We start from the raw sequence: 8,221 nt of genomic DNA, 5'->3' as shown, positions 1-8,221 counted from the left end.
GTGTTGAGGCCTCTTTGCAAGGCTGCAGTGTGCAGGGCGTGGCAGCAGACCAATTCGTCCCTTCCCCCTTTAAGAGCTGGTCGGCACCACAGGGTCTGCTGTCAGTGCAAAAATGACCGCACCCGTGCTGCGCCCCGCCTGGGCGCTATCCCTCTGGACCGCCGGCTTAGCGCCTAAAGAGAGTAGTGGAACGCCTCTTTTAGCGCTCCACCAACCTCTTAGGGCGAAGCCACTGAATTCCCGGCAACGGGGCGCTACTTTGGGGCGGGCGCTAACTTCGGGCGGGCGCTAAGGTTAGCGCCCCAAAACTGCCTATACTGAAAATCTAGCCCTAAATCTATAGAAGGGGTGAACGTGATGAAATATTTCCATTCATCACTGCCTGTGACTGAGATCGGTTTCAGTGTCATTTCCCTTCCCCCAGACCTCATTGTATTGTGTAGTGGAATGTGCTGTATTGTATACTGGAATGTGCTGGAATGTGCTGTGTGTAGGGCTCCGCCCATACCTGGCCCCGTTTGTAAGCCAGCTTCAGTGTAGCCCCAATCTCCAGAAGGACGACATCTCTCTCGCTTACGTGTTTCGTTCTAAGTTAATAAAAGCCTTGTTTTGTTCTGCTCCCTTCGAGTCTCGGAATTATTGAGGCACATCAGGTAATATGCTTCTTTTTTATTCTTCCTGCCAAATTGGACAACTTCACATTTTCCCACATTATACTCCATTTGCCAGATGTTTGCCCACTCACGTAACCTATCTATATCCCTTTTTAGCCTCCTTATGTCCTCCTCACAATTTACTCTCCTACCTATCTTTGTGTCCTCAGCAAATTTAGCAACCATACCTTCAGTCCTTCATCAAAGTCATTTATGTAAATTGTAAAATGTTGAGGCCCCAGCACTGATGCCTGTGGCGCACCACCCGTTACATCTGGCCAAACCGATAACGACCAATTCAGGCCTACTCTCTGTTTCATGTTAGCTAGCCAATCTTCTATCCACGCCAATATGTTACCCCCTACATAGCTTTCATTTCCACAATAACCTGTGATGTGGCAGCTTATCAAATGCGTTCTGGAATTCTAAGTACAGTGCATCCACCGGTTCCCCTTTCTCCACAGCACGTTACTTCCTCAAAAAACACCAATAAATTGGTTAAACATGATGGCCTAGAAATTCAGTTGGCGCCGCGCCAGTGCTTTAGCGCCGGAAAGTTAGCGCCGGCGCTAAGTCCCCCTGCGCGCACCAAAAATTCAGTTGCGCCGCGCCCAAATGGCTGCCGGCGCTACTGAAAGGTGTTTGCGCCTGAAAATGGGCGCTACCTGCCGCATTGCGGCGCTATTCCGGCGCTGCGGCGCCCAATGCGGTGCGGCAGGCTCGGGAAGTGCAGGCCTCCTCCTTCAGTTAAGGAGGAGCTGCCTGCACCCGCCCGCTGGCCGGTGAAATCTTCACAAAAATGAGCCCGGCACCTCGGGGAAGTGCCGGGCTCGCAGCCCAGAAGCATCTGTTCGGCGGGGGGGGGGTGGAGGAGTCCGGGGAGGAAGGTGCGGGCAGGCGGCCGGCGGGAAAGCGGCCGGCCGCCGCGCGACCTTAATGCGGCGGCGCAAACTCCTGTAAGACTCGGTTGCCAGAGTCTTAGTTGTGGCTGCCACCGGCGAGGCGGCCGCAACTCAATTTCGGCGCTGGGGCCCGTCACCACGGCAACCGGGACGCTGCGCACACCGATGACGTCATCGGTGCCGGCGCAGCGCAACCGGTCTACCGCCGATGGTAGGGCCCCAGGGAATTTCTGAACCGGCTGTAAGTCCAGCGCAATGACCTCTAGCGCCGCAAAATGGGCGCAAAGCCCACTCAATTTCTAGGCCGATGTCCCTTTCACAAGCCATGTTGACTCTGCCTGATTACTTTGAACTTTTCTAAGTGCCCTGCTCTTTAGTAATAGCTTGTAACATCTTCCCTCGGACAGATGTTAAGGTATCTGGCCTGTAGTTTCCTGCTTTCTCTCTCCCTCCCTTTTTGAATAAAGAAGTTACATTCACTATTTTCCAAACTAATGGAATCTTCCCCGAATCTGGGGAATTTTGTAAAATTAAAACTGACGCATCAACTATCTTGCTAGCCACTTATTTGAAGACCCTAGGATGAAGTCCATCAGCACCCGGGGACTTGTCAGCCCGCAGCTCCAACAATTTGCTCAGTACCAGTTCCCTGGCTATTATAATTTTCTTGAGTTCCTCCCTCCCTTCTATTTCCAGATTTATAGCTATTTCTGGGATGTTACTTGTATCCTCTATCGTGAAGACCGATGCAAAATTCCTGTTCAATTCAACTGCCGTCTCCTTATTTTCCATTATTAATTCCGCAGACTCACTTTTTATAGGACCAACGCTCACTTTGTTAAATCTTTTCTTTTTAAAATATCTATAGAATCTCTTACTATCTGTTTTTATATTACTAGCTAGCTTTCTGTCAGACTCTACTTTTTCTCTCCTTATTAATCATTTAGTCATTCTTTTCTGTTTCTTGATATTCTGTCCAATCTATTGGCTTACCACAGATCTTTGCGCAATTATATGCTTTTTCTTAAAGTTTAATACTGTAGCTGTACCACCGAGTGTCCCTTACTTATTATACATAATTCCCTTTAACTTACCTATGTATATATATATAGTTTACCTGTTCGGGCCGTTGCCCCTTTAAGAACGTGACCTAATGCAATGACGTCACGTCGCGCATCACTTGACTCACCTAAATGCGAGCCGGCCCAGCTCGGCCTCCCGCGGCAATCACCGGCCCAGTTCGGCCTCCTGCTCCCGCGGCAATTACCAGCCCAGCTCGGCCTCCCGCTCCCATGACTTCGGCCGCAATGGCCAGCTCCAATACCGGGTGCCGGTTAAACGCGATGACGTCACATCGCAATTCACATGACGCCCCAAAAGCGGGAAACGCGAGCAACGCGATGACCTCACGATGCAAACGCGATGACGTCATCGAGCAAACCTCCAGACTGCCGAGTCAGTCCTCTTGGCATCCCCGTTCGGGTAAGACCTGTTCCAAGGCTTTCCTGCATTGATCTTGGTTGTTTTCTGTATTTCATCAAATCTTTCATTAAAGACCTATTGGATTCTTTCTCCTGAGTCGACCTCAGTGATTTCGTTAAGAATACACTTATTCCTACATTGGTGACCCCGCCTCCACGAAGGCTTTTCACGGAAGAAGCGCACAGCCTGAACCTCGCCTTCACAGAAGATGACCGACGTGCACAGCTGAATTCGTCCAACAGCTGCATTGGTGACTCCGCCTCCATGAACGTGTTTCATGGCAGAAGCGCACAGCCTGAACCTCGCCTTCACAGAAGATGACCGACGTGCACAGCCGAATTCGTGTGAACGCTTTCACAAAAGAAGAGCCCGACGAACAACATCTGACAAGCAACAACCGATGAACACCTATTCCTACATTGGCGAATGTATTCACAAAGGAAGCGCAACCTGGAGGTGATCCCTTTTTTCACGAACGAAACTCAACCAGACCCCGATTTTTGTGAACGATTTTCACAAAAGAAGCACGCCATGGAAGCATCAGCCTTTTCGCTGTCGCTACCACAATTCAGGGAGCAGCAACTGCCCTCGTGATTTATTCAGGTAGAAGCCCCGTTCGCCAAGAACCTCAATGCAGTGCAGACCAACGAGGTCTCCTTATTCATCAGCTCTACCGCCTTACGAATCGTCCGCCTCCACGACATCTCGCAACGCTACAGCAAGTATGAATCCCTCCAAGCGCGGGTTCCGCAGGTTTGCGGGCCCACAAGATTGGAGCGTGCCCTCGCGGAGATGCCACGAGAACTCGCTCCTCAAGACCCACGTGGACCCATCCCTCGCGAACCACGAGGACCCATCCCTCATGAACCACAAGGACGCACTACTCGTGAACCACGAGGACCCATTCCTCGCCAACCACGAGGAACCATCCCTCGTGAACCACGAGGACCCATCCCTTATGAACCATGAGGACCCATCCCTCGCAAACCACGAGGATCCATCCCTCGTGAAACAAGAAGACTCATTCCCCGCCGACGACGCACCAGCCCGTCAGCCTGCTGGTTGTGTTTTCTACCAAGCTTTTTGGTGCAAAAGCGAAGCGTTGCCGGCCTCCCGGCAGGTTTCCCCCTAAATCAACAACAACTCGAAGCGTTGCCACCCTCTCTACAGTGTTCCCCTCAACAAACGCAAACATCTACTGTCGCTGCAAACACCGACGACAGGTCCAACGGGCATCCGGCGGCCGCGCTCGGTTACGCGAAAGTTGCTGTCATCACCGATCACTGATCAACGCAGCAATGGTTCACGCTCTTTTGTGTTACCATCTTAGCACTACGGCACACACAGTTCCATGCGTTCCAGACTGCCGAAGAGTTCGCTCACCTGTTCGCGAGTTCACGAAACTCGCCCGCCAAGTCCTCCTGGATCACCCGTTCGGCGTTCCTGCAGATTTTGTCAGCCTGGGGACCTTTTCCAACATCATCAGAACCATGGTCCGCGTCTGCCCAACCTGCCCGTCACTATGATGCAGCCTGCTCTTTCGCCCCGGTGCCCGCTTCGACCCACGGGCCGCATCTCCACGGTCCTTTGCATGGCGAAATACATTTATTTGCCATGACGCCACAGTCCTTCGCATGGCTGGATGCATTTTATTCACCACGATGCACGCAAGGATCCTCTCATGTCCAGCACCTTTTGACCTCGCCCGCCAAGTGCAGACAGCACGACTGCCGTGATCACCGACCACCCATCTTCCTTACAGCACATCTGTTACGATCGTCCGCCTGATGACCAACCACCCAACAGTCTCTGTCTCGACACCACAGGAGGCGTTCGGACAGGCTCGTCAGACTACCTGACCTTTTGTCGTTCATTAAAGCGAATTCTGGGGAAGTGCATGTAGTGGTACCACTGAGTGTCCCTTACTTATTATACACTAGCTGGGGGTGCCTGGCGTTGCCAGGGCAATTTTGGGCCACGTGGTCTCCCTGCCCCTGTCTGTCCCCTCTCTCTGTCTCCTCCTCTCCCCCTCTCCTCTCCCTCCCTGCCCTCCATCCCTCCCCTCTCCCTGCCTAGCGCCTGAGGCCCGGTGCCGTTGTGATACCGGCCGTGTGGGGCCTAGCGCTTCAGGCACGACCGGGTTCTCTGGCCGAGACGGACCACAGCTGAGCTACCCCGCAGATGGCATGGTCGACGGCCAGCCGCTGCCACTCCCCCACCCGCTGTGTGTAAACTCACCTGCCGCTCCCGGAGCCACAATGTGGGGGTTTGTTGTGCTGGTGCTGTCGCTGTGGGGATGAAAAAAATGGCGGCAAAGTTTCGGGAGACTGGAGGATTAGGCCCCGCCCATGACACTCCGATTGGTCAACCATCAGTTCACTGAACTGTAGGATTGGTCAACCAGCACGTCACTCAATGCTAATGAGTGGTAGGATTGGTCAACTGCTAATGAGCGGAGTTTTGAGGATTTTTGAAAGTTTTTTGTGTACTGTCCGAACAATTTTTGTCTGACCAAAAAGTAAATACACCTACGAGACTGCCCTAATGATAAGCTTTCTTTTGATATAACATGCGTGTAGGTACGCTCTATAACTTTTGATTGTATAGCCGGACAGTCAGACAGACAGACAGACAAACAGACAAACTCTTTTTTATATATATATATATATATACATATATATATAGATAGATAGATAATAATTCACTTTAACTTACCTATGTATATATGTAGTTTACCTGTTCGGGCCGTTGCCCCTTTAAGAACGCGACCTAACACAATGACGTCACGTCGCGCATCACATGGTTCACCTAAACGCGAGCCGGCCCAGCTCAGCCTCCCGCTCCCGCGGCAATTGCCGGACTGGCTCGGCCTCCCGCTCCCACGGCAATCGCCGGCCCAGCTCGGCCTCCTGCTCCCGCGACTTCGGCCGCACCGGCCAGCTCCAGTGCCGGGTAAACGCGATGACGTCACATCGCAAGTCACGTGATGCCCTAAGCGCGGGAAACGCGAGCAAAGCGATGACGTCATGATGCAAACGCGATGACGTCATCGCGCAAACCTCCGGACTGCCTAGTCAGTCCTCGTGATGTCCCCGTTCAGGTAAGACCTGTTCCAAGGCTCCCCTGCATTGATCTTGGTTGTTTTCTCTACTTCGTCAAATCTTTCATTAAAAACCTGTTGGATTGTTTCTCCCGAGTCGACTTCACTGATTTGGTTAGGAATACACTTATGCCTACAATACTATCTTTAACTTTTTTAGTTAACCATGGATGGTGGGTCCTCCCCTAGGAAATTTTCTTTCTTGTTGGAATGTATATATTCTGTGTATTTTGAAATAACCCCTTAAATGTCTGCCACTGCAACTCTATTGACCTATCCCTTAACCTAATTTGCCAGTTCACTTTAGCTAGCTCTGATTTCATGCCCTCACAATTGTACTTATTTAGGTTTAAAATATTAGTTTTGGACCCAATTCTAACTCTCAGACTGAATGTAAAGTTCAATCATTTATGATCGCTGCGACCTAGGGGCGCCTTCACTAGGAGGTCATTAATTCATCCTATCTCGTTGCACAATGCCAGATCTAGTATAGCCTGCTCTCTGGTTGGCTCCAGAACGAGCTGGTTTAAGAAACTATCCCGAAAACATTCCATGAGCTCCTCATCTAGGCTACCTTTGCCCATCTGATTTTCCCAGTCTATATGCATATTAAAATCCCCCATGATTATTGCTGTACCCTTCTGACAAGCTCCCATTATTTCTTCCTTTATACTCCATCCTACCATGTGGTTACTGTTAGGGGGCCTGTACACCACTCCTACAAGTGACTTCTTGCCTTTATTATTTCTCAATTGTACCAAAACCGCTTCTACATCCTGGATTCCTGAACTTAGGTCATCCCTCTCTATTGTGCTAATACCATGAATAATTAACAGAGCCACGCCGCCACCTTTTCCCACCTTCCTGCCCTTCCTAAATGTCATGTACCCTTCAATATTCCGGTCCCAATCTATATCATCCTGCAACCAGGATTCTGTAATGGCTATCAGAACAAATTTAATTATTTCTATTTGCGCTATCAGTTCATCTTTTTTGTTTTGAATGCTATGCATTCAGACGCGCAAGCCTTTAGTTTTGTCCATTTATTATTTTTGTAACCTCTAGCCTTATCTGTTGATTTACTCTTAGATTTATCCTCTCTATTCCTTCCTGTTATGGTCAGTTTATCATTTCCCACGTTAATACCTTCCTGTAATGCTTCATCCTAGTCCAATCATACCAAGTAACAACATACAAATATGTGTTTTAGCCAATATTCATGAGAAGTTTCTGTTAATGTTTTATCAAAAATGTAAATATTTATTTTCAATACATTCCATTCTTAGACTGATTTTACTGCATTTTGATGCGGCTTAATCAGATGCAGTGAATGGTGTGACATAACGGTACACCCGCAATACTGCTAAGTGTGAAAGGAATGGTTTGGGCATTGTAGGGATACTTTATTTTATTGGTGTGGGGTGGTGCCAACCTGGTACATCATGTGGCAGTCAGGTTGTGCAGCGTCAAGTGAAGTAAATCTAGCCATGGTGACCATTCCTGGTCTCCCGGGAAGTAATATTGTCAGGTGCTGATGTCCTCTGTCCTGTACGGCATCAGGTGATTGTGGAGAAGCTTGGTGTTGATGTTTGTGCTGCTGCTGTGCCTGGAGTTGCAGGTGTTGGTGCTGATCCTGGTCAGATTCTGAGGCCCAAGGTGAGAAAGTATAAACTGTACCCATTCTGACATAATAAATGGCAGGTGAATTTGAGATGACAGAAGAAATCTGTTAATGGTGAGAGAGGTTGAGAGAGGTTGTTCCAATGAGGGGACACTGGTTAGAGTGTGTTATCCAAACACTTGCAACCTGCATAAAGATCAATCTGTCTTCCAAATGCAGTAAGTACTAACTTGTGAGCTTGGAAAGTGACAAGCTGTGAGATGGGAGCATTTATAGCACATTTTAAGCTGTCAAGTAATGACATGATTCCATGGCCATTCAACTCCTACAATGCTTCACCTACGTGATCGCGGAGTATTGTGCAACACGTAGGAGACCTGGTAAACTCTGGAGGCGTGCTGAAAATAGTTGTTAATCCTTTGTTAACATGGTCATAAGGAAGTGAATTGCCTCCCCCGCTGCT

The sequence above is a fragment of the Somniosus microcephalus genome, unplaced genomic scaffold (assembly GCF_052327205.1).
Source record: "Somniosus microcephalus isolate GS21.2 unplaced genomic scaffold, FLI_Smic_1.0 unresolved_chr2, whole genome shotgun sequence".
NCBI classification, from domain to species: Eukaryota; Metazoa; Chordata; class Chondrichthyes; order Squaliformes; family Somniosidae; genus Somniosus; species Somniosus microcephalus.
This window is presented reverse-complemented; position numbering follows the sequence as displayed.